Genomic DNA, 27694 nt, shown 5'->3' with positions numbered 1-27694 from the left:
AAGGGTTACAAAATACCTTTGTTCTGAAAGCTGCTGGGAGGTGTAAAAGTAGCACCAATTCAGAGAGCACCATGAATCTAACTAACCTTGCGTTTGGAAATTGGGCAGAAACTCACAGAATTGCCATCTACAGCTTTTTACCGATGGCACAACACCAAGACAAGATGGAAGCAAAGGAGAGCCCTGTCGAGTCCCACACAGTGGATGTGATTCATGCACTCGGCTGCCTGATGAGGGCAGGGGCTTCCCCTGTGCTCTGTGTCTACACATACTACGACAGCTATGCCTGGCATGCGGCGTCACGCAGAAGACAGAGGCCAAGGGCTCAAAGTCAAAATCCCCTCACCCTGTGTCACAGGCATCCCTCCAGGATATACCTTGGCCCATACACGGTCAGCAACAAGACAGAAGAAACTGCCAAGTGGGAATTTGGGTATTAGGGTGGGAAGGTAGCAGTGAAAGCTCCAGAAAGAGCTTTTAAAGTATGTGGAATAGAGATAGTCCATTTACTTGATATCTACTTGGCAGCTAGCACAAGGAAGCTCCCTGTGGCACTACAGCAAAATCGTTTTACGTTGCTGGATATGATAGCAGTGTGAGGCCCTAGCAGTAGCTGCTGAAGAGTAGGGAGGAAAAATGAAGGGTAATGAGTCTGAATTAAGATGAATAGGGTAGTGGACAATTAGCTAGTTTGTCAGAGCAGCAAACAATCATTAAAGGAAACCTTTCACAATGTAAAACCATTCGTATAAGGGATGCAGTAAAGGGGACATAAATTCTGCAAGGCTGCAATTGAGCTTGATCTTATTCCTAACAAGGCTGATTTTCAAAAACCCAGTGAAATAATCAGTTATTTCGCACCTTCAGCGAGAACACAGCACTATGTCTTTCATTAAATTTCTTTCTCACTATTTGGTTCGCTGGAAAAAAAAATGGTCTTCTGAATCATTAGAGTACTTTGATGGGACAATTTGTTTCTTCTGTTTGAAATATTTCCTACTGCAATAAACTACTGAATGCAAATGCTAAAATATAGATTTTCAGAGAGCGAGATAGATATTTTTAGGTTTTCAAATATTAAGACAAAACGGCATCATTTTGTATCTAAGTCTGAATTTTAATGAGCAGCTCTATTGATAATCACTGAACATCTATATTTATAGAAAGATGGAATATCATAAATAACAGGATTGTGCCATTATCTACATATGTTTCATTTCTCCATACATACAGAAATCAGAGTTTAATTTCTATAGCAATGAAAATATGGCAATTTACACCAGAACTATTAGTCAGAATGTAAAATTAGATCTAAGCCAACATGTTGCCTCCATTTTTAAAAGCTGGATCTAGCTAAATTTTTCACATGTATACTTTCATTTCTGCCTCACCACAGGAAGAGAAGCACAGTCCTGTGCTTGTTCTGTAAGGTCATTGTATAAAGTGCTCTTAGACCTTTAGTGCTATTTATTGTGGTGCAGCAGAACTTGTGACCTACATCTTAAACAGCATTAAAATGCACAGCAGCAGATTAGGAAAGCTCAGTAAAAATTTGATAGAAGTTTTGTTAATCTGAGTTTTATTTCTAAAGATTATGTTGGTGTCTGATAGTCTGATACGAATTAGCAAAAATATTGCAAGAAAAGAAAAAAAGACTAACGACCACGATTTTTTATTTCTACTCTATAGCAAAAATATATATATATTTTTTTTTTAAATTGTGGGTTTGAAAAATGTCCAAGTTTTCCTAGGGAAATACAATAGCTGCTCTCTTGAGATGGAATCTCTATAGTTTGGTTGATTCTATATTCTTCATTGTGAACCTGGGGTACATATTCAGAAGAAAGCTTTACATAGCAATGTGGGATTTATGAGAAAAGTCAATGCAACTTCTTAATCCATTTTATTAATACTGCACTCATTTTGGCACAAAAAAAATTAAAATGAGGAAAACAGCAATTAATCAGTATACCTTCAGATCTTGACAATATGAATGGACACAAATAAGCATATAAGAATAGAGCATAATGAACAATTAAAAGTGTTGGAAGCTGTCTTTGTAGACATGTTCCTATAAACATAAGTACTTTGGGATTCTTTGGGAATATGAAATATAATTACAAACTACTGTTCATTTGCATTGCTTTATAAGTAATATAACAACTGTATAGGCAGAATAAATGTATAATAAACTCTAGGTATACTTTATAACATGAGCAATAGAGTGGAATGTAAAATTGAGAAAAATGAAGTACCTTTTTCTCCATAGTATTTAAGTTTTGATGAAAGAAAAAAACATTGCAAAAAACTGACTCCCCCCTTCTACAAACATAAACCGAGACTACAGAGACAAAGTTCATATTTTTGCTATTTATCTAAATTGAAGTTTAAAATGTTTTTGTTTTCTTTTAAACTTAAGTGACTGTGGGAACAAATTCATACACTGAGCAGGGTATTCTTTTAGGTGCATATTTTCTACTATTGTTATTAATAATAATAATAATAAAAAGTATAGGAGATCAAACCAGAAGGAGCCTTGAATATATTTGCTGGGAATTGCCTCAGGCTAAACACCAGGGACATGAAACAAACTGTTCTTATCACCTTTTTCCAAACACAGTGATTTAAATTTACAATGAAAGTGCCAGCACCAGCTGCACTTTAAGAAAGCACCACATGTCTTGATGAGCTCTAAGAAAATGGAAAAAAGCCCAGTTCAAGTTGGAGGTGTCATCTTCCTCCAGCCAGCTGGGTGACACAAAGCTGAAAGCGATGAAGTGCTAATTGGAGGTTGATGAACAGAATCTCAGAGTGGAAACTTGTCGAAATAGCCTCTACTGAATCATAGCCTTATAAGTCTGCCCTTATCTCCCCATACAGAGCACTCTCAGAGCCAGAGAAAGGCAGTGTGAATCCAAATATCTATATGGTTAGGTTACATGTTTTATCTTGTGCCATATGTCCACTTTATCTTGGGGTTATTTAAAAATTACCTTATTTTATATCATGTTGACATCTTTTACGTAGTTAGCCCCCTTAGAATATCTGGACGCTATTGCAGAAGGAGCAGTCATTTTTTTTTTTTTTTTCAGAAAAAAATAATTCCCATAAGAAAAAAAAAAACTATTTCTTAATGAGAGGTATGAATAAGACTACACACAAGAAAAATGAGGAAATGCACTGAAATTAAAAGAAAAAAAATCATGCTTAGAATAGGTCTGAGTTCAGAATTGTCCTTCAGTAAAAGGAAAGGTGGGGGGGAGGCTTGAGCTGGCAGGCGAGTTTGGTGCTTTTTTTTGTTCTTTTTAAATTTGATGTTGAAGTGGCGGCTTTTTTTTTTTTTTTTTTTGGCAACTATCTTGTTCTAATTGGACTGAAAGCAGAGATGTTTAGCAGTGCTGCCAGGCAAGTACAGGCAGGGCGATTTCACTTCTCGAAGCAGCAGGAGCTGCTGCTCACACAGCAACAGCAGGTGCTCCAAGCTGGGCTGGCAGGACACCGGCCGGTAACTGCAGCATTTTCACAAATGTGTCTTTCTTGCTATTCCCTCCACCCCACATCCCCCTGCCCCCCTCCCGCCTTATCTATTTATCCAAAGTCTTGCTGTCCTTACTGTGCAAATGTTGGTGTCACTGCATCCCTCTGGGTCCTGAATCAGCAAAGCCCTTAACGCACGTTGCTGCCTTCAGTGGGAGACAAATACATGCTGAATATTAAGAGCAAATTCAAAGGTTCTGTTTATTCTGGGTGCCAAAATCCAGTTAATAAGAATGGAAATCTGAAGGAAGGAGGAGAGAGTTGAAACCAGTCTCACACTGATGCAGATGCACCACGCTGCAGCACCTCTGCTCTGTGTGTTTGTGTGCTGTGCTACAGCCAGATACATTTGGGTTCAGCAGCTTGGCATCCCAACACCTGATCTGGCACTTTTACAAGCTTTTTCAAATTACACTGCATTGCCATCCAGGAACTAACTGATTTTATGACAATACCTATTTCTTATTAATGAAATATCAGGCATTTTGTACACTGTATGTAGTAAAAGGGTAATCTTATGAACATCATGTGTGTTTGTGTGATAAAATATCACCAGAAGTAAATTCCATCAATAGCTGAGTAATTCTGGAACACTTTTCAGCACATATGCCAGAAAAAAAAAAAAAATCAAGCTGCATAAACCTGAAGCATTCACAAAAGCCTTTCCTGTTGTTCTTTAAAATTTATTCTTGGTAGCCTTTACAAATTTATGTGCAGTTTATGCTAGCTAACTTTTTGGTTATAATAGGACCTTATTAAGATTAAAAAAAAAAATACTGCTGTTACAGACCTCTGTTGATATCAACAGAAAAAAATGATGAGAACTTCATAAGTTAGTCATATGCCAAAACTACAGCCGTTGCCCTAAAGAGCACACAATTTCTGTATAAGAATCCAGAACCAGGATTGTTTTATGTAAACAGTATTGGCTGAACAAGATCTTACTTTAAATATTTAACGCCTTTTAAGATACAAACTGCTCTTTCAAATTTGTGATTTCAGTCAGTGTTTTATTCTGTTAGCCTATTGCTTCAGAAACCTAGTTCAGATTTTTTTTTTCAAAAAAAAAAAAGGAAAGAAAGAATCCATGCTCTTTTGTGTCAACTCCCATTAAACCAGCTCTCCAAAATAATGATGTTCATCTGATTTTTCCCTCTTTGATTAGGCTTGTATAATTCTGTATTATCTTGGTAGCTTTGATGCCAAACAAGATTAAATTGTCATGTACAGTATATTAAATTTATAATCTGAATTAAAAAAAAATTGCTTATAAGGCACTCAGAACCAGTATCTAGGGACACAGCTACTACATTTACATAATTTACACCACTGACATGGCATTATTTCCTAATTATTTATGGCCAATTATCAATCGCTGGTCAATGCTTGGAATCAGTCACTATAATTATTTCCCTGTGGTCTCTTGTTTAGATGCAACAGAGACAGTTTTATCAAGCCTCACCACAACACCAATATATGCGTTTCTTCTGCAAAATGATACTATATTTTGTTGTCTTACATACTGTTTTTTTCTTTTTTCCTTCAGTATGAGGAACATATTTCAACTACAAACTCTAAAAGGTGTAAAGCAGCATTTTGTTACTCCTGACATATGCTTAAAACTCACATAAAAAAAAAAAACTCAGGACACCCCAGGAAAAAAAGACGACTGATGGAGCAGGAGAATCCTGCTCAACAATAACGTGATCTTACTGCCTATCCTCTTTTCCAGTTTTGCTTTGTACACATTTTCATCTTTTTTGTATTTTATAAAAACGAACAAAATAATAGCTGATTTCTGCTCTAATATCTAGATTTCACTTCTACTCAAATCAGTCCTAAAGCATGCAAACAAAACTCTGCATTTGAATTCCTAATGATTCCTCCTATTGTCTCATTGCTGCTACAACCTGTCAATCACCGCTGAAAAGTGCTAATCACTCCCAGAAATCCCAGTCTCACAGACAAAAGTACCAGTCACCAAAAAAATAATACCAATTGGTCATGGATGGAAGGCAAATCTCACTAGGGATCTAACTGCACAATGGAGTTTATTAAGTCCATTTTGCTATAGTCTAGCTCTGCTAGAAGCATCTAACGCTTTCAGACTTTAATTTCAAAGTCAGCTAAAACCCACCAAAGTAACTTATATTCATTAGCTAGGCTTTAACTGAACTGTTGTGAGCTACAAGGGCCTTTAGCAGAAGGAGCAGCTTTCATTTTCAGTTTAAGGAAAATAGATCTAGTCAGATGTTAGGTACTTCTTTCTTAATCAGTTTGCTTTTTACAGGCACTTAATTCTTCACAAAGATGTTTCGTTAACTAACAGTACACATCTTTGACCAGTAGTACACATGAAAGAACATCTTGCAGTTAACACTCTGTACCTTGCCAGTTCTCCTCTATTGAACGTTGAATGTTACAACATTCAACTTTACTAGAAAGAAGTAGATGAGTACATATCATGCATCATAAAGCACTGTTGCCTCAGGTCACAAAAACTGTATTTTATATTACAAAGGGGAAGGTGGCTAATTCAGTAGTCTTGACATCTAAACTGCTGTATCCTAAAAAAACACTTTTTTTTTTTAAAGCCTCCGTGCAGATTGCACTGTTTGCATTTAAAACTATAAACACAGACTGTGTTTTCCTGTTACATCAACTAAATACTTAAGTATGTTTGATCTTAATAAACTATAATTAAGCAATATACAGTAATTACCTTTTAGAAATCCCTATAGTGATTATTACCTCTGGAGTTGACTAGAGGAGGCTGAGAATGTGCAATAATTGATTTCTATTGGTTATATGAGTTTTTCTTTCTATTTCTTAGAGGCGCAAAGTAGTTTAAATGGGTGAAACGTCCCCTTAGATAAGGGAGTTCCATCTGGCTTTAGTTAGACACTACTGCAATCAGGAACTTCTACCAAGCTGCTGTTTTAGCTATGGTTATTGATTACTGAAGTAGAAGGACCACCCCTGAAAAAAACCTATAATATTTACGTTAAGAAACTGTTTGTAAAGAGACATAATTTGCACACAGCTTTGTGCAGTGTATGCCTGTTGGTGGGGTTGGGTTTCAGCAGGGTTACAGCCTCCAAATCCGAACACTTCTTGCTTCAACGGGAGCCTGCAGCTCCCAGCCTTGGAGTGCTCCTGTAGGGCTCTGAGTGCCCACAGTGTTGGAGAAGTACTTGTTTTATTTAGTTATTTACTCAGTCTGTGTCCAACAACTGAAATCTTTTTTTTTTTTTTTTTTAACAGTTTTTATAGTTTAGAGTTTAGGTGTTTTTTTCTTTGTTACAGTTTAAATACATAGCGAACTTCAGCGCAGGGACTGCAAAGCATTATATAGCTCCAAAACAGAGGTTCATCAATTTACTTCTTTGCATGACCTACAGTGCTCATTCGTTTGGACTTAAGATTTTAATACAAATAATGATACAACTCAAACACAACTGCATAAGTGGTAAACAGTGAATCAGGAGGGGAAGCAAGCTTGCACTTCAGATTTGCTCACTTTGTGATACAAGCCACTCTAGGCACATTAATTCAGAAGTACATTAATCCACAGTGCCACCTAGCCACCTGTGTATATTTAGTTTAACTGTGACAAAAAGAAAAGCCTAAACTGTAAAACTGTTAACTCTCTCCCCTTCCCCTCCCCCCCATTTTCTGGATGTAGATGGAGTAGAATAATAATAAAAAATAGCCCAACGTGTTTATAGCAACTGTTACTGACCTAAAGGAAACCTGCAAATCTTTGCTAGGGCTCTGTGTTACACTGTTATTACTCCAAACAACATAAACTGGGATATTAGCTACACTGAATGAAAATGAAGCATTCTATAAACACCTGCTTCGTGTAATACGAAGCTTGTTTTCCTGAAACATGGAACCTCTTTTCCTCCTTGCCCGTCTTTTTCCTTTTTTCTTTCAGCTCTAGCCTTAGAACTAAATTAGATTTTACATTATGTTTATGTTGCAAGAATGTTCTAAAGCTTCAGCAAGCATCTTATTTACTTTAAGCCTTACTATTGTAAAAATAATCAAGTCAGGCCAGCAGATATTAAAAGACATCCTCCAAATATACCTCTCAGAGATATTCTCAACCGGTAATATTCCCAGAGCAGTTTTAAGGCATTCCGAGTACACTTCACTTCTCTGACAGAGTGCTCACAGCATCATGTAGTTCCCAGCTCAAGGTGTGAGAGAAAGGAGCTGCTTTTAAAACTTCTTTCTCCTTTGCCAGAAACTGCACAGTATTCCCTGACTGTCTCTTATAATTTGCTCAGGGAAGTAAGGAATATAAGAGAGCTGAAATGTCCCCAGCAGCCACCCGAAGCAAAGCCTGAGGTCGGTGCCCAGCCTTTTTGTCCCTGGTGCTCTTCCAGGCAGGCCGGAGTTTTGCTGGGCATTAACCCTCACGATCTCCAGTGGGCTCAGAGGCTGAACGCAGCAAGCCGGGCCAAGGACGGAGAGCTGGAGACCCTTCTGTCCCCTTCAGCACATGGCAGTGGTTTATTGCCAGCTTCTGTGCATTAACACTCATAAGACATACAATTATGACATCAGGGCAAAAGCTTTATTTCAAAATAATTCCAGTTAACAACAACTTCTTTAAAATCCTGCTAACACCTAACATGGAACATTTGCAAAAAAAAATCTGCATTTCCTCTCCTTCCTTATTTCCTGAAGCAAGGTATCGTTTTCACAGGCATCCTTTTCCTGTAAAGATACTCGATCCTGATAACATAAAACCGAACTAATAGACTAGAATATACTGAATATATTGACAAGAAGGAGAAAAAAAAAATGGTGAAAATGGTAGGACATGCAGTAAGAGAATTTAAAAAAAAAATCATGATTTGGAGATTAAATTTTAGGGATATCTCTTCAGCCTTAACAACTTCATAATAAATTCCACTATCTACTGATCAATACAGAACATGCACTATTTCAAAGGATGCTGCCTGTTCTTGGTGAAAACAAGAAAGTTAAAATTCAGGGTTTTCTTTGGATCCCAGTCTCCCCCTTCCCTAGAGTGCCTGTCCTTTCTGCATAACTTCAGTCCTGGTTATTTCACAGCAAAGTAAATGCAGTGGGCTGATGACTGACACCTGATCCAAGACAATGGGGTAAGGACCAAGTATTTGGTAGCCTTGTGCTTTGACAAGCTTTTTCTCCTGGTGACTGTTAGCCATTGTTTGATAACTACAGACTTCCCTTCCCACAGACCTTTCTGAACTCTGCTGTCTTTGAACAACACATGAAATACGAAGGAAACTATTTACCAGCCAGTAATTACAAGCCACCCCTCATGTAAAGGTAAACGGTAATGAGGAATGTGCAAAGAATAGCTGGTACTGTCGAAAGAGCTGGGGGGGGAAGCTTGTAAAACGTAAAGCCATACAAAATGCCTTATAGACTTATCCTGCAGTAACTGTATCAATTAACCATGCTAAAAGCTCTAACTCAGATGGGCACTGCACACAGCATGTCTGCCAGTGTTTTATTATCAAGTCCATTATGATGAGTTCTTGTCCTAGACAAAAGGAGAACAGAAAAAGAATTCAGGCTGACAAATTAGACTTGAAATCAGTTTCATTTACATAACGACTGGAAGTTCATTAATAACAGAGTTTTAATTATTCATGCTCTTGTTTCACTAGATACAGCAGTTTTCCCCCTGCTGTGCTGGATGTCTGGATTAGCTAAAATGAACCATAGCAAACTGATAGACTGCCCAGATTTCTTAAGTTCTTTTCTGCTTTTAAACTAGCAAGGAGAGGACTCGGGGGTGGAGGAGTTGGAGAAGGCAGGGGGAGAAAAAGAAACCCTTTCCTTCAGCTAATGTTATAACATGCTAATGAAGGAGGAGATCTGCTTTGGGTGCAAAGTTTGATTTGATGAGAACTCAGCCTCCAAAGCCAACCCATAAGAAAAAGTTTAAGACACAGATTCCAAATTCTGTATCTATTTTCCAACTTCTATTTCCTTATTTAGATCACCTTAGATCAGTAGCATTAATGCTGGATATTTGGGCTGAGACACCCAGCATGAGCAGAGAGCCCTTCCAGTGAATAACCACATTTCAGTCATTTACAAAGGGTTGCTTGTCATCTGTGCTAAAATCATAGTGATTTCATAAATTCAGTTTTCTCCCATTTCTTCCATTGCCTTTTGCTTTGTACATGCATTCTTTGGGAATATATATATATATATATATTTTAAATGATGAAATGGAAGAAAGAAGAAGGTCAGAAGCTAATATATTCTCTACAGAAAAAGTGAGATTACTGTCATCTTTGAAAAAAATAATCTAAATGCAACAATGAATGGACAGCTTTATCTTATAAGGATAAGTTTTTCCCATCACAGCATCTAACCAGTAACTCCCATTGACTTCAACATATCCTGCAGTGAAAGAATAGGACCCGTGGATTTTACATGACTATTTGCTATTCAGTGAAACTTGAGGGTCCTACTCCCCCGCTGCAGGATGCATGTAATACCCATTGAAATCAATGGGAATTACTCTTACGTCCTGCAGCACAACCAGGCCTCACAGCTACTTGCCGTGAACTATGAACATTGGCAGGTGGACAAAGTGAGGGATATATCTAAAGAATGATACTAAAAAACTAAGTTCTACTTCAAATTTCTTCCTTTTTCTCATAGCATGTAACTAATGCAGAAAAACATAGGGCTTTTCTCCTAAAACCCGAAGCATTCTGAAATCAAAACAATGAATGGAATAAAAAACATTTTGGGTAGAAATGAAAGCAAAGTAGTCATCTCTTCAGCTTTTACTTTCCAGTGTTTGCTTTTTTTTTTTTTTTTCTGGAATCAGAAGTAGCTTTTTGGATAATTTTCTCTCCATCCTTGAAAAATTAATAATATAGCTAGACAAAAAAATTGCAAAGTCGTAAGAGGACAGAAAAGCAGAGATAGACATCTGGATCATGTTTGCTCTGGCGCTTCTTTTCAGAGCCTTTTCTATTACATCGCTGCAGGGGGCAAAGAGGAGATGTTTCCCTGTGTTTATATTTGAAATCAGGTACAAGTATTCCGCTGTTTAAATTCTGTCAATATGTTGCATCTTTCTGTTTGATGATTGGTAGATGGTGCAAGTATCTGGCATATCACGTCGACATTAAATACCACTGAATGTATATACTTTTTTTATTTTTAAGTCAAAGCCAATTCTCAACAAAGAAAAAGGAAAATACAAGGCTGGAAGTCAGTAGTTTTAGACCACATTCCACCTTTACCATTGTCCCTCATTGAATAACCTATCTCAATCCTGGGCCAAAGCATAAATCCCATCAGCAATGCTGATGGCTAAGGAATAAGTTCATAATTATTCATTTGAATTGTTCTGCAGGGTTGGACAAAACTTCTGGGAGTCACTGTTCACCACTGCGAACAAGCAGTGCACAGACTGACTGCTTAGTTTTCTGGCCTTCTCTCTAGAAATAAGGCACTAGCATTTCCTCGACTGCACGGCTTACTCCATGAATACATTCCTCAGTCAAGTAATAGTGACGAACACAATACAAAACTGAAATGAAAAGAACTGTTAGATTCCTGTTTGAGAAGATTTGGTTGATGTGGACAATTTCCTATCAGCCTGAGAGTGACAACAGCAACATAAAGGCATGCGGGCTGTATGGATGCATTAACCGTGTAATGTGTTTTCGACTGGGCTTTGTGAGAATAATGTGAGTTTCTTACAGCCAGCTCCAAATTTAGGTTGTTCATAAGAAACTAATGCTAAACTGAAAGATTTGATAGGGTCTGGTGCAAAAAGAGGTCTGCTTACCACAGAGAGTGCGTATGGACAAAGATATACCCAGAAATTTTTCTAAAAGTGACCATGATTATTCCAACCCGCTCTATGAATACATTTTATTCCTATTCCCAGTGAAGTACCAGACGTATGATGTCTCTTACATTCCTGCGGGAGATCCCATGTTTCTAACTGTTCTTCTAATCTTTTAGGAAGCATACCAGGCAGTTCCCATTGCACAGATGGCATGCAGCGCCTGACTGAACTAGCAGACCTGGTGCTGTCTCAATGCCTTTTACTGGCAAGAAGTGATTGAGTAGCCTTGATTAATACTCTTAGTACTAGCTGGACAATCTGCCTTGCTATGTTTAATCCACAGACCATGTGGCTGTTGGGAGACACTTTTTTTTTTTTAAAACAGCTTTTTAATAATTTACAAGGGCAGCTTTTTTGAGAAATTATCTTTCATAGTTTAAATGTGTTGCTGTCTCTGCACGTTCTTCGTCTATCACTGGATTTTCTACACAACCCATCCCTTGTATCTCAGTGTGTTTATTTCCATTTTTTTTTTCCAGTTTTAGAATATAACTCAGCAGTGCAAAATCCTGGAAAATAACTTAGTGAAAGAGTGTCACAAATGCAGTCATGAAAAAATATGGATACACATAACACCTCCTTGTCATCGACAGATCATGTTGCTGAAAGACCATAACAAGAGACAGAAGCTTTAAACAACAAATTAGAGCAAATTAAACAGACTGAAGGATTTCCAGATTGCTGTTCTGGCCCACCTTTACAAAATCCTAAATTCACACCTAGCCAAGACCTGACTGTTGTTAAGTGTACATGCAGAGACCTTAATTTTAACATAGGAAATTAAAGATGAAAATTACCTGTTTGATCACTCCTTTTTGAAAAGGGTGAAACCTACGACACACACTTTTGAACTTGTCAGATAATTGTTTTATTTAAATGAAGTCAGAAACTAAATCACATTTGGCCTACTGCACAGTACGTAATGCAGTAAACCTGTATTTCCACACAGCTGGGAGAATTATGTACTCCCTCTTGTTAGGAAGATACTTGTGTAGAGGGGAAGAGAAAAAATAAAGTTGTTTTTAAAATCTAATCTTTGTTATCTCAGTTTTCCACATTTACGATCCTCACAGTCTTACCTGCTCTCACCAGGTAATTTCCAGTTATTCACTAGTTTCCCTTTAGCCTCAATAAGGAAATCTTCAAGTAAGGTTAGTGCAGAAGATTAAGACTGCATTAAGATTAAGTCTGAAATGTTCTGCTACCAATTAGCCCTCTAGTATTTCTGTAAGCCTTGAATTTTTGATGCGATCAATGACACCAAGTGGAGCCATCTTCTGTGGAGTGGTTATTAAAGATATAAAAATCAATACAAAGATGATACTTGGAAATCTATATCACAAGATAATGAATCACCATGAGAGCCAGCTAAGAAGGAATGTCAGCAAACCAAACAGAAGGTTTGTGCATAACAAATTATTTGATGCCAGTAGAGTTTAAACTAAATTTTGCATGAGACAGAAGTCTTTAGGCAACACTTACGATACATTTGCATGGCAAGGTTTTAATGAGATGAAGACACAAGACCAACCATGCACAAGGCTTTTTGTGCATTAAAGAAACAGAAGGAGTGAGAGATGATTGAGACATATGGGATTAAGACAATAATGCTACAATTTGACTTTAATGACAAAACAGAACCAAAAACTTTCTCCGTCAGTAATCCTCATTCAATTTCTTTTAAATGAAACATTATTTGCCTGCACCTTAAGTGCTGATTGTTATTGGAGTTGTGTATTGGAGCTTCACAGGATACTCCAAATTTAATTTGAACTAGGGATTGATTTAGTTGGCTTCAAAGCCAGCTTTTCCTTTCCAAAATTGAAGTAGTGCATGACTTTGCAAGTTCATTTGGGTTTACTGCTTGACACAATTGTATGAGACTTCACAGCATTTATGGTACGTTTTGCCCTGCATGATCTCTTGTTCACTCACATGTACAGACACACATGCAGACAGAACTATTAAAACAAATACTCTTGCTCCATCCACCCCCCACCTCTTTTCCCTGGGAAATACATTTCTCACTAAAAGCTACTGATTCAAAACACTCACACAGTTCAAATCCATATTGTATGAAAAACACTATCACTTTGAACTTCTAATATATCAATTAGAAGGCTCTTAGAGCATTTTACTACCATTAATTATGCTGTAAGTTTTGTGAAAGATGAGAACAGCATGTTCTCATTTTACTGCGGAGTGTAAAGAATCAAACTAACATTAATACAGGACAAGGACTTAGGCAACTGGAATTGTCTTCAGCTGCAGGACATTTGCCTGCTATTTGCTTATCTTGTCTACTTAAATTGTGAGATATTTGGGATAGAGATAGATTACAATGAATGAGTCTCAATCAGGTCCTCTCAACACTAATGGCATTCAAATGAATGATACTAACAAAAATTAGATAACAGCATCCCATAGGAAGTCTTGAAGATCCAGAACGACAACAGATCCTATAATGCATTTTAATCTGCCGTAGCTACAGAGCCAATCCTACTCTAACAATCATACAGCTTTACTCCTTCAAAAAAAAAAATGTTGTAACAGTATGTGCAAACTACATATTCCTTTTTAGACTATTCCTACACAAGAGCAATTTGCTCTTATTTATCAGGATTAGGGCACCTTGAACATCATGTATTGTGATACAACAATAATAAATGCTTGTTTCCTTGTTTTTGCTAGATACACACCGCTTTCACATTCGCAGCTGGTAAGTAGCAACACTCGTAGATAATCATGCTCACAATCACAGCTTATTGTGCTTTTAACAGGACACTAAATGCAAACCCAGTATTCTTTGTTAATCAGTAATTTTCTGTTGGTTGACAGCCACTAGATATTTCTTTTTTTTTAGTGTGCATTTTCTCACTTATGCCGAACTCAGAAGACTAAACGGCAACAGTACCTCAGATCCTCAGCATCGTACACACATACCTACAAAGACTGCCTCATCTGAGGATTGACCTTTTGTCCTGTAAGCAAGATAAACACCGAAACATTACAGTAGCTCTACAGCTACCTGCTAGAGGTTGCCTGGCAAGTTTGTGAATCAACCATCTTCTAGTTGTACAGCAGAGCTACTTCAAAACTAAATAGAGAAAGAGGAGCTGTGACATACTTTGTGCAGTTTTCACTAGTCATTGCAGTTTTGACTTGTTTCCCTCCCTCTTTGCATCTTGAGTCTTTGAAGGCAAATGAACCATTCGGTGTCATAAAACAAGGAGAACTAGAACAGCCTTCAGTAAAAACAAAAACTAACGGAAAAAGCAGATCTTTTGCAGGCAACATTTCACGTGGCTCAAAATGTCTTTGCCGCAGTTTAAATTCTGCAGCCTTGCGATTGTTCTGACATCTCTTTATTGTTCCTTTTAAGTGCAAATGCCTAGGTAGCATCACTATAAATGAAACAGTAGTGTTCACAGATTGCATTCAACGGCTGTTAGAGCTTTCTCTCCTTCATCTGCACAATTTGCATCTATTATAGGCTCAGGAATATAGTTTTGCTGCTTTTCGGTGGCCTCAGAAGGGCAGAAGATCCCCCCGCCTCCAAAGAACTGCAGTGAGGTTGATCTTTAAAGCCCTTCCCAGAGGCAGACACGCTATGCTGCTTACTCAAGGATGGAAGGAGGGGAAGAGGCTGGTACCATGAACCCTTTGAAGGATACCACTATGATGTGCAACACAAGTTCTCTGAGCGATCCCATCCTGCGTTAACCACCACAAACTTTAGGGAGTTTAATTTGAATTGCTAGTGAAGATGCAAGGCCCTAGTCTGAGACTGCAGCACAAGCACTCCTGCCCTCCTAAGCGTGGCTCAGAGGGGTTCTGCACAGTGATTTGTGCAGTGCTCTGCCTCGGGGGTGCAAGAAAGAGGTGGGAGAATACATTCCTTACCTGTGAAATTCACATTATTTCTTTTACAGCACCTCAGGGAGAAAGAGCACATTGAGAACAGACTGTATCATCTTGCTTAATTCCCTATTATCAGTTATGCACTGAGAATACTTTAGCAAGGGGTTCCATCAAAAAATTTAACCACTGCAGCCTGGGCTAAACCCCTGGCTGGTAGCAGGGAAGTGTATTCACACAGAACAGGATAACATGAAGGTGGTGCCCTGTGTTTGCTCTCTGATTGCTCAAGCTGAGAGGAGACAACTGCTCTTAATAAATCAAATGTAGGAAGTGCAGAAGAAGCCCATGACTTTTTTTTTTCCCTGAGAAAATATTCAATATTATACAGTGGCTTGACTGCTCTCCTTGGACAGAAGAAAAAAGTTTAGTAGATGAGATGCGGAACCTTTGTCTCTTTTGTGGAAATGTTTGCAACAATTAACAGGTATAGTCCAGAATGGCACATTCCAAGAGATAAAATATTAAGACTTATGATATTTATGTTTACTCCTTAGAGTAGACCTGAGTTAGGAAGGGAGATCTTTAGGTATGGTAACAATTCTATACAAACTAGAGGTGACTGCATATCAAATGTGTTTTTATTATGTTGTGCAATTATCTCCACACAAGACAAACATTTCAATACAGAATCAGGCTACAGCATCTGATGCCATTGCTGCTCATGTGGTACACAGAACCACTGTCCTTTCCCTCAAGTGACTACACTATTACAATACTCATGTTAAGGTGAAAGCAAGAAGACCACTACTACATCATTATTCTTTGTTGTGTCCCTCAGAAACCAGAAGATGAGCCAAAATCAGGAGAAGAGAATTCATTGTACTCGGCCACCCTGCTGATCAACTAAAACAGTAAGTTATCATATGCTTTATCTCAGTGACAATGCAATGGGATTATATTGTATTATCTTGTTTTACCAGCACAACATAATTGTATACAGCCTCTCCATGGAGCGTGCAAAGTACTGAGTCTGGGAATTTGTTTAAAAAAATCTACTGTTTGGAAGGACTTTTTCTTCTACTCCGATCAATATAATGAAATCTGAAGAATCACTGAGACACAACATATTTCATATTCTCATTCTTTTTCTAAATAGAGAACATAGTTCACTTACAGAAGTGAACTATTACAAACGCAGTTGGAGCCCACATTATCTGCCCTGTGGATATCAGTCATCTGCTTAAAATCTTCGTCATAATTCTTCCTATTAAAAGAATTAGGTAGAATCTCTGCAATGACCATAAGAATTTATAAACCAGTTCTCCATTTGTGCACCTAGCTCATGCAATACAAAGTAAATCTCTCCTTAAACACATAACAGACACATCTTCCTGAAGACAGATAATTGTTTCAAACAATGTTTTGTTCCAGAGTTAAAAAAAAAAAAAAAAAGGAAAAAAGAAAAAGATGAGTGTTCATCACATAACCTACAACAAAACCTTGGAAAGGACTAACCTCAGTGATTATTCACTTTTCTACTTTAAATTGACACTTATCTCTTTCATAGAGAGTGTCTTATATAGCTTGCAGCATGACTTCAAATAGTCCCACTAGAGGTATGCCATCAAATACGTTGCTATTATTCTCCTAAAAATTTGTACCAGAGACACAGAAGTACAAATCACGATGCCTCAACATCCTAAGCAGTGGCTATGCAGAATACCAAATTTCAACCTTGAAAGTTTCACAAATTATTTTTCAGCTATTACATTTACATACTTAGCACAAACTTAATATATATGTCCTTTGAATCTCCAAATAAACTTAAATATGTTTTCTTCTGTTAACATAGGAGAACCCCAAAATCTGTAAGAAGAAATTACAGCGTGATGTCATTAACGTGCAAAGGAAAGTGAGTACTACTGTAGCTTACACAAAGGTACTAAACTTCTTCAGGAAGTCCGCAAGGTCTACATTTACAGCTAAACTCACTCACTGCCCAGTTGTCCCTGGCTCAATGACTCAGAGATTGCTCATCATCACTAGAAAAGAGGAGTTGGGAACAGACATCATGGAATGCATAAAATGAGCACAATATACATTTACGCATATGGATGAATTTCACATTTGCATTCCTCTGCATTTCCCACTAAACTGGTATTTGAAACAAGATAATTAAATTAGACCACTGGTAGAAATCCAGGAGAGATTATTTCAATCAGACTGAAAAATCCCAATAGTTGCATTGATATTCGGTTGTGCCCATCCAACCAGAGAGGCGAATACAGAATAAACAGATGCAAGCGGGAAGATAACCACTTGGCAAAACCTGGACGCAACAGCACAGTAGCCAGCTAAGTACAATCATCCAAGTAGCATGAGAAACACAGAAAATTGTTCATTAGGAACCCCTGCAAGGCTTTTCAGCCTCACATGGCACTCTTTTCAGCCCCTTGACACCACACACCAAATGCTACCGGCCTCTCTCCCAAACACAGCATATTTTTTCAATTGCTACCCTTGCTGCACAAGCAGCACCAGGAGTCACCCCTCTCACTTGCCTCATGCTTTCAACCACCTGGTGCTGGCAAAGATCCCTTTGGCTGGCAAGGCAATGGGACTTTATTTTTCCTTGTGACTCTTCTGTAAAGGGCACAATGTGGGTCCTTGTCTCCATACATATAATTAAGTGCTTAAGTGGCAGCCTGTCATGCTGGAACACTGGGATCTCAGCCTGGGTACTGAGCTAGCTTACAGGCTCAGAGGGTTGACAGGAGGCATTGCATTGAACACCAGTGGTGAAAATTGCCAGAAACAGAAGAAATTCAAGTTGATCTAGTGGATAAATACACATATGAAATTTAAAGGTGCCTACTTTCATCCCAACTTGATTGGAAATGCTTTAAGGAAAGGACAAAGGAAAAACTGACAAGAAGTCAAAATTGATTCTCCCACAGTAGGACCTCCAGTCCCTTATGAGTCTCTTACCCAGACTTAGGTCTCCTTGTTCCTAGCTTCAAATGAGTTACATCCCTGGAGTGCTGTCACCTGCAGGAAGGACAAAACCAAAACCAAGTGAGTGCAAAGTACTAGTAGATTCAAAATACAAGCATTACGGGCATTAAAAAACAAACAACAACAACAAACCCACAAAACACAAAACATAATAAATTCAATCACATTGTTGTCCAGAAATCAATCAGCTTCATTTGGCAAAAGGAAGGATGTGGGGGACTTTTCTTCCTTGGTTAGCAAAGTGAATCCAGGAGATATGTCTGGTATCTGAGAGCAGGTGAAGAACTGCCAAATCCCATGTAGCGGTGGAAGGGGTTTATAAAAAAAGAAAAAAAAGAAAAAAAAGAAAACAAAAAAAAACAACAATCAATTCTTAATCCTAAGCAATTAGTTATTTGAAGAAAGCATTGTTGCCACCTGCCTGTATTGATCATGAAAATTAAGGTCATTCAGTGGAAGGCTGCCACCATCACCATTAAAACTGAATTTCTTTCTCATCTGGAAAGAAAGTAGTTGCCTTAGGAGACTGAAGAAAGACAGGTCTGAATTCTTGCCCTATAGTCTATTCTTCCCCAAGGATAGATTCAGTGAGAAAGGCAGAGGGTTTATTTTGATTTGCACACCACTGCTTCCTTTCATGCTTTATTTCTTGAAGTGGCATGTGCTCCTTTAAAAGGAGCAGGCTCTCAGCTTCTCAGTGGGACCCTATTGTTTTATATCTGTGGTTGAAATAAACCTCCTGAAATATATTTCAGTTTCTCTTAAATTTCAAAGTAGTGGCCAACAGTCAGCTGCGTATGGGTTCAAAGTGATCGTAGGCAGTGCAGATTTAAGTCTCTCATCAGTTGCTGTGAAACAAAACACAATGAAACCTCTCTCATCATCATCATCTGTGAAATTCTGGTCAAGCTTTACTTTCAGTTATCCTCATTCAAATCTGGAGATGTTTTCTCAAAATCAATACAGAGAGCATTAGATTATCTGCTAATGCAGGTAAGCAAATTTTCCCTGGAGTTATTGAAGTTCCTTCAGGATTTGGCTTTGGGGCTAAACCTGTTGTTCCACAGGCTTAACTGACAGCACAGTATCCCAATCCCCACACAACCATTATATCCACCTCTCTCTCTCCCACTTTCTCTTCTACTCATGCTTGGTATTTGATAACAGCCCCAGACTTACTCTTTGCCAAATGAAGCAGACAAGTGTTTCATTACTCATTTTTATTATTTGAAAATGTGTTTATCTTATCTGTGGTTCTGTCTTAAATAATAATAACAATTAATAAATAATAAGGTGCTTTGCATGTGTCTGGGAGCCAAGAAATTCTTTCCATTCTTTCCTCCATTTCTGATCTGATCAAAAACATGTTATTAGAAGAAATTATTAAGATAAGGACATGGGAAGGGGAGCACAAAAGTGTAGTTATTAATAACTGGGTACTCAACGAATTCTCCAGCCTAAACTGGCTACAAGAATTTGACGTTAAAACAAGAGAGATGATATTTAATATTATCAAAGGAGAGAAAAAGAGAATAACAGCTTTGCAGCAAAAAACAAACACAAAAATAAAACTTTATTTTGGAATTGATATCCAGAGTAATAAATCAGAAACTAATTCGAGCTTACAGCTAAGACACAGGAGCTGTTTTTGTATCAGTTTTGATCACTGTGTGGTCTGAAGTAAGAAACTTCTTTAATATGTGTATCTAATGGATAAAACTGAGCTATTCATACTGTCTTCTTTATAAGTTTTGACAGCCCTGATGCTAAGTATTATTACTGCATGCCTGTGTCTGGGACATGTTTTTTGAAAGCAAAAGTTGCTAGTTTCAAGCAAAGAAGTGGCATATGTTCAGTTTAAAATTCAAATGTATTTATAACTGAACACTAATGGCAATATCATTTATTAACTTAACCATTCTGCATTAGGCCCTACAACGCAATTCATTTTCTAATACATTTATTGGTATCAAACAGAGAAGGATGAGTTAAGATGTAGCTGAGATTCATCTGGAGTTGCAGTGTATCATAAGGTGGTGAATGCTGCCCTCTGGCTCAGGTTGGCAATGGTCACTTGTTTAGAAATGGTCTTTTTTCAAAGTGCAGGGGAAGACAAGAAAAGTTGGGGTTCAACAGCTTTCTTTAACACTCTGCTCGGTAACAGTTAATTAAATTCCATGTGCTTAAAACAATATTGTATTAGAAAGCAACTTCCTCAAGGATTCAAGGTTGCAGCTATTTTAAAATTATGTTTTTCAAGTATCTACAACACAGAACAAGAGCTATTTTCTTTTATGTGTCTTTATCTTGAACAGGCTGTATAAAAGAGTCATGTCAGCATTAAACTTAAAGGCCTGTAGAGGACAGTTTCTTTTTCATGGATTTTTTTTTCTTTAATGATTCAAGAAAACATAACTTATTTTAGCATGTGATTTTACAGTTTTAGGCAAGATTTAATAACAAAGGAAAGGCACAGTAATTTTATCCATTCATACAGTACAGGATAATTTAGTCCATTTTCCCTGAAAGATAGCATGATTGTGATGTATGTACCCACAGTTTAAATATAACACCTTTACGATTTGCTAAAGATTATGCTTACATCATTCTTCTGTAGAAACACCGTGGACCCTTTAAAAAATCTATGAACAGGTATTTAAGAGATGGAACAAAATGATTTCTTGTGCTCTTTCTTCTAGAAACCGGGGACCATTATTTCCCCTTAAAAGCTGCACCCTATCCCATACTGCCTGCACCCATTGCATTGGTTGGAAATGACATGAGATCTCCCTAACTTTGAAAAACTATGAAATTGAATGACCACTTCTAATACAGAAAGTAAATGTTAGGCATTGCTCCATTGCTATCCTCCCCATTGCAGGTTGGCCCCATGAGAATCCCATAGCCTACTTGCCTTGCTGATGGCTTGCCTTACATGTTGATTCCCAGTAAAGAACTTGGTGTCCTTTTGACTGCAAGACTTGTCCCACCTCCTCCCATCTAAAATTACAAATTTCTGGGGAAGGTGTGGGGTGGAGGAAGTACACAATAGATGAGATGGTTACAGGCCACACGTTCAATGCAGATATACAAGTTGGTTATTTCCAACCCTTCCCCCCCCTTCAGTCTTTTATAACCTCACCTTATATTTAAACCAATACGGTACAACCATTCTAATACAATAGCATTTCGTACCAATCTTGCACTCATGTAAATTACTATGTAGGGTTTAGGATAATAGGGAATCGAGCCCCATGACTAAGTCCTAAACCTCATCTTTTTGGAATAGAAGTTGTAAGAAATACTGGGTGCCTGTTTCTCAAGATGATAAAATGCAGCGTTCTGAACACATTGCAGTATTTCTCCAGGGAATATTTCATTTTGGGTAGGAGAGCAGTAGTCTTTTTTCCATGGCTGAAGAGAAAATTTAATTTGTCTTAAGGGAGAAAGTTCAGAGCAGCTTTGAGTAAAACCATCTCATAATCAAATTGCGAAGAGAAATTGATAGGGCTTTTTGTTCACTGGTCATACACACTGACATAATAATTAAAAAACAAACACACTTGGTATGTTAAAAGAAAAAGGAGACCCAAAGGAAAGGTTCAAAGCAATGATTTTTTGGAAGCTATGAATGTATGAATGCAATACTTGGATTCAAAAGACCCAGTGGAATCAGGTAAGGAGAGCAAAACACCCTGAGAAAGCTCATAATGTGCTCTCAGCTTCACTTAAGAGTGAAATTTACACTCCCAGAATGAGGCCTAAGAATTCTTTCCAGTAAAAATCAAGGCAACTTATAAATCTTCTAGCTTAAATTTTTCTTTCCGATAAAGGCAAACGTTTCACACTTACTCCATGTCACTTTAAATAAGGGGATATGAAGAAGCTTTTAGCATGCAAGATACCTTCTTTCCCTACTTTTTTCCCAACAGAGGATATATGGAATCAAGAGAAACTCACTGCAAGCGAATCCATGAGTCTTCCAGCAACAGAAGCAGCTATTTGGGATGATTAGTTTCCATGTCTTTAGCAACTAACATGGCTTCTGAGAAGGAAAGCACTGATTTTGAGAAGCCATGTAATTAGAACTGATGGGAAGACAGAAAAAATCCTATTTGCATCAATGCTGTAATTTTAAAACTTCTTGTCCTGCTTTGAGCTCATAAAAAGCCTTTCAAAGTATTTGAAAAACAGAATAGTGTGAAAGTAGCTGTACTCAATATAGCCTATTGGATATGTTTTATTCTGACCAGAGTTTTCATGCTGTCTGGCAGAATTTAAAACTAAACCTAGTCCAGTAAAGTCCCTATACTGGGTTAGAAGTGTGTGGGGTGTGATGAGACTGCATGTTTTGGCCCACTCTGCATGTGACATGGGAGCCCCCAGATCAAGTTTTTCCTCAGTGATGAAGACAAAACTCAACTGGGTTGTGTTGACATGGTGGGACCACTGGGATTTTTGAGGTGCTGCTACCTTGGAAAGGTCAGTGTGTGCGCATGGCATGACTGTGCCAGAGTGCTTAACGGCATCCTAGGGAAATACAAGGAGACTGTACACAGAGAGGTGTCTCCCCTATCTTCATTTTAGGGATAGCAGATCTTTCTCAACCCCCTTAAAGCATACAGTATTTTCCTCCACTTCTCTCCCTTCCATAAACATTTTCCTCCTGAAAAGCACAGACCTCCTCTCCTCCCCACCTTCTTGTTTCTCCTCTTCAACAGCATCGATTCACTTATAGGAAGAAAGACATCAAGGGGAAAAAGGGGAGAGAGAAAGGCTAGGGACTTGGACAGGCAGCTTAGGACAACACGAAGTCAATAGAGTGAAAGGTTCAAATCCCAGTCTGGAGCCAAATGGTGAAAGTGCTGCTGGGCCTATTGTCCTTACATCTGAAGTCAGCTCTACACAATTTTCTTTGGGGATGATACAGACAAAATTCAACCTTTGGGGAACATTCACTTTTGTTTAAAGATATCCCTGTACTTCCTCCCTTATGGGCAGAGTTGTTAAGCATTGCAATGGAAGAGAAAGAAGATATAGAAGGCCTTCTGCAAAGTATATATTTTTCACCCTATTTCTAGTCCTAGTATTTCCCTGGACTTCTTCCTTTGTGGAGGTCATAGCTGAGAGGTGGAAGCAATGGGATTATTATATTGATATACCAATTTCCAGAAGCAGCCATATAAAGACAGTGAAGGAAATCTTTTTGCATCTTCTCCGCCTTTACACTCCAGATTCTCTGATCTCCTAAGTCCACCTAATGCAATTTATAAACAGTATATTGTTAGCAAATCCTTACTTATAGTAGATTTACTTTCTAAAGACAAAGAAATAACTAACTCTCAAGGAAGAGTGATGAAAAGTGCTGCTGTCATGAAGATTTGGTACCCATTCGCACTTCATATTACATATTTTTACCATCAACTTGACAATTTCACAGCCACGAATGCATAAAATTCACATAGCTGTAATTTTCCAAAGGAACAGAGTGGCAAAGACCTTATCTTCTTCCAACCAATTAACCAGAAAAAACATTCCAATATATTTTTCTATTTACTTGAATAATAAGTTACAGTATACAGTCTAAACCTCTAGCATCCCTGATGAAAGTTGGAAGACTTGTCCCAGTTGAAATAGAAGGTACAAAGTGAAAAAGATACGACAACTAAAAAAGCCCTCTTGATTCTTGATGATTTTAGAAACCGCAGTTATCTCTCAGTCACCTGTGAATCTTTTCATGAAGGCACTAGCAGTTCCTTTTGCTCTATGACTATACCTACAGGACTTAGTTTCTCGTGGTTGCCTGTTCTGCTCTGATGTAGATTAAATGTGATCAGTTGTAAGCTATCCAGCAAGCGTAAGATATTTTACTGAGAGAATGCAGAACTTCAAATGTTTTTCAGTAAGGATTCTCGTAAGCTCTATATTTGAAATTGTTTCAACCCAACTTTAATAATTAACTATTCTAATGTTTGTTCTGTAACCTAATTTTTCTGAGCAATTTGAAGTTCGAACGTATTTCCAAAATAAAGAAATCGAAACAGTAAACTAGCCTATAAAAATAAAGAATACTGTCTCTACTGAACATCAGTAAAAGGTTCAATTACTATGAACTTTTATATGCAAGTCTGCTTCCAAACTCATGAAATCCCAAAACCTGAGGTCTGAAACAGTGGATTATCTTGAATGTAATATGAACTTCATCTGTCAGAGAGATATGTCACACATTTTATAGCTAAAGACAAAGCTTTAATTTTCAAACCAATGAGAAGAGAAGACACATGATGAATTACTCATTACAGTGTCAAGGGAAACTGAAGTCATTTGCTTAGACTTTCAACAGTGGTAGGAAGACATGTTGAAAGTGCTGGAAGTTGGAAGTTAATGATAGATATTACAGTCTTTTTAGGAGTTTTTATTTTTAAAACACGTATACCCAGAGTAAAAGGGTTCAAGGGTATACTTTGAAATGGGAGTAACAGGTGAGTAGATGACATTTACACCATCTAAATTAGAAGATATTAAAATGAGTTTATCTGAAGTGAAGAAAAAATAAGCTAATCATGTAAATCTGAAGTTATTTATGCATAATGCCTGGGCAAAAGATTGTGGTAAAAGCCTGCGAACAAAGCCTTAACAACTGGGCTTGAAAGAAAACACCAAGGTCTGCAGGACAAAGAGGAAAAAAATGGAGAGACATTCCCCTGTTTGCTGTGACATTGTATCAGCCCAGGAACACTTCGCTGAAAAACAAGAACAAGTTCCTTTCAACAAGATGCTAAAGGTTGACTGACAGCTAACTGAGCTGAGAGAGAATAAAAAATAAAGAGGGGAATCACAGTAAGTATAATAACATACATTAAGTATAGTTTTCACACTCAATATCCATTATAACCATTCTCTTTGGATCAGCATCTAATTAATACTTCAAGATGAGGTCCTGTATGCTGGTTATATTTTTCATATCATTTTCATTTGAATTCTTCTTAATGTTTTCTCTGCCTAGGTTCTCTGCTTTAATCCAAATTTACTTTGCTTTTATATAATGTCCCTGGCATAATTTGAGACTTTCAGGGCACAGAGTCACACCCACTGATGCACGGCAAACGTGGAAAACTGCTAAAAGGACAGTGGCTCCTTTCTGAGAGAAAGGGGGGATTAGGCTAATTTTATGTCTAATTATCCTGCTAAGATCATATAGTATCTGAACCTGACATAAGGTAAACAGGGATGGGACTTTTGGTGTCAGCCAGCAGTTACACTGAATTAGGTATGATGTGAAACTGCACCATGAGAAGTGAAAAGTCACATCTGGGCATCATAGAGAGCAATGAAATGCCCTCCCAGCTTAAGAGAGAGGAATGAGGCTACAGGCCTGTCAGAAAAAAAAGAATTTAAAGTGAGGTTGTGTCTGAGGGGAGGGCAAATTCAGTCAGTGTAGACGCAGAGTTTGATCCACAGCTCTCTGAAGTCAAATGTTTTAGTTTACGTCAATGGCCTTTGATTAGGCCCAGAGAGAGCTGTAAGATCCAAGGGCTGCCAGGCTTGGTTACAGTCATCAATACTATAAATCCCTGAGAGAGTTTCCTTACTAAACTCTAGGCCTTTTTGCTGCAGGACGCTAACTAAGGGCATGATCCTGAGCAAACTTAGTCCCATTGGCTCCAAAGGCCGTAAATTTTTTCGGCCATCTTAGAGCGCGCACACAGATTCCCCTGGTTTGCTGTAGCTGCTTATTGCAAGCACTAAAGCAGGCAAGAGAGTAAAGGAGTTACTGACAAGACGAACTATTCCCATAGCCAGAAAAGGGGCTTTCTCTGGGAGCAGGGTGGGTTTGGAAGGCCCCAACCTGCTGGAGGCTGGGCCTGGGTGCTAACCCAGAGGCTCAGCTAGCTGTAGCCAGGGGCCTTGACCTGGAGTGCTGACTGGAGCCTAAGGCCTCTCCAGGGAAAGCCATCAGGTAGTCAGAAAGGTCATTTTGCACCAACGAGACCAGCAAATGGCCCACCAGCTTCATGGCCTAAAATGGTTTGTTTCATTTTTGTAGCATCTTGTGAAAAACCATTTGCTTTTTTTAGTTACTAAGCCTTTCTGAATGGGGACATTCTCAGATAGAAACATTTCCCTATAAAACAGATGCTATAACTCTCCCTGCTGTAAGGTCTGATCATTATGCTGTGTTATCTGTAGATTAACCTGGAAGCTCCCCCTCAAAGCCCAACTGATTTTTTTTTTAAAGTAAATTTCAGAAAGAATATTTGCAGGATGAACATAAAATAAATCAACACTACCAGAAAACCAGCAACTTGATTGTTTTTCTCTGCTTCTGCAAAAAAAAAAAAAACAAAAAAAAACAAAATATAAAGCTCAATTGTCCTCTCAGGACTCCTTGGAAGTCTTAACAAAAGTCTCTAAAAAGAAACTAAATGAAAGACCAGGGAGTTAGCAGCAGGGCAGATCTATCATAGAAAATCAGACAAAACACTTTTGCCTTCTGACCGTATCTGGGCTTAATTCTGATCTCTTTACTCACGCTGAGTAATAATTCACACTGTAACTAGCCCCATTGGAATAGCTAAAATCACTTGGAGTAAGCCATGAGCCTGTTTGACAAATATTGGTCTGATACACTGAGGCTAAAAATTGTAAGAACTAATTCAGATATTTTTGTAATTATATGCATTCAGAAAAAAAAAAGGTTCTGTTCTTTGGTTGGCAGTTTGTTGGCTTCTAAGCAAAGACAGGAAGTTTGTGATTTTTTGTTGTTTGTTTTCCATCTTAATATAGAATTCAGCTAGAAAATGAATGTTTTGCCTACCCTAGAAAATGCAGTGAATATATAAAGATATATGAAATACTGGCACCTTTTTGACAGAGATATTAAAACAGTAAAACCTGAGGCCAAGTCTACAGTACAAACTTCTGTCTCAAAAGTACATTAGTCAGCAATGTAATAGGACACGATCTCAGCCATTAACCCAGGCTGAGTACCTTATTCAGCCTACCCAGTGATTAGCCTGACGCAGTCTTCATTTACTGTGTCTTCATGTTGCATCATCCACCCCTATGTATGTGACAGTAATACTTAAAATGGAGACTTATTGTGTTGCTGCAGAAGTGTATGCTATAGATTTTATATATATATATATATATATACACACACACACATTGTATGCTGATCTTTCTAGGTGTTTCTCAGTGACATTGTATGCTGGTCTTTCTAGGTGTTTCTCAGTGAGTTGTAGGAGAGTTTATCCATCTTTTTTTATCCATCACATGAAAGGGAGACACTGGAAAGTATCAAAAGACTATCAACAATCAAGTATGATTTCCTGTATTTCAGTCTAGCAAGGCTGGACACCAGCACAAGTAGAAGCACTCCAAGAGCTAATC

General features: G+C 38.0%; 1 protein-coding gene across 2 annotated transcripts in view; it reads right to left on the bottom strand.

Moving 5' to 3' along the window:
• ADGRL2 (adhesion G protein-coupled receptor L2) overlaps positions 1-27694 on the bottom strand; it is a 388404-nt gene that overhangs the window by 296197 nt on the left and 64513 nt on the right. For both annotated transcript variants that reach the window (XM_080602769.1, XM_080602762.1), the window contains exon 2: positions 18275-18334. The gene's annotated coding sequence lies outside the window, so the exon portion shown is untranslated. The remainder of the gene's footprint in view (positions 1-18274; positions 18335-27694) is intronic.

The sequence above is a fragment of the Anser brachyrhynchus genome, assembly GCF_964034855.1.
Source record: "Anser brachyrhynchus genome assembly, chromosome: 8".
Classification (NCBI taxonomy): domain Eukaryota; kingdom Metazoa; phylum Chordata; class Aves; order Anseriformes; family Anatidae; genus Anser; species Anser brachyrhynchus.
The sequence above is the reverse complement of the archived record's forward strand: the minus strand, read 5'-3'. Positions and strand labels throughout refer to the sequence as shown.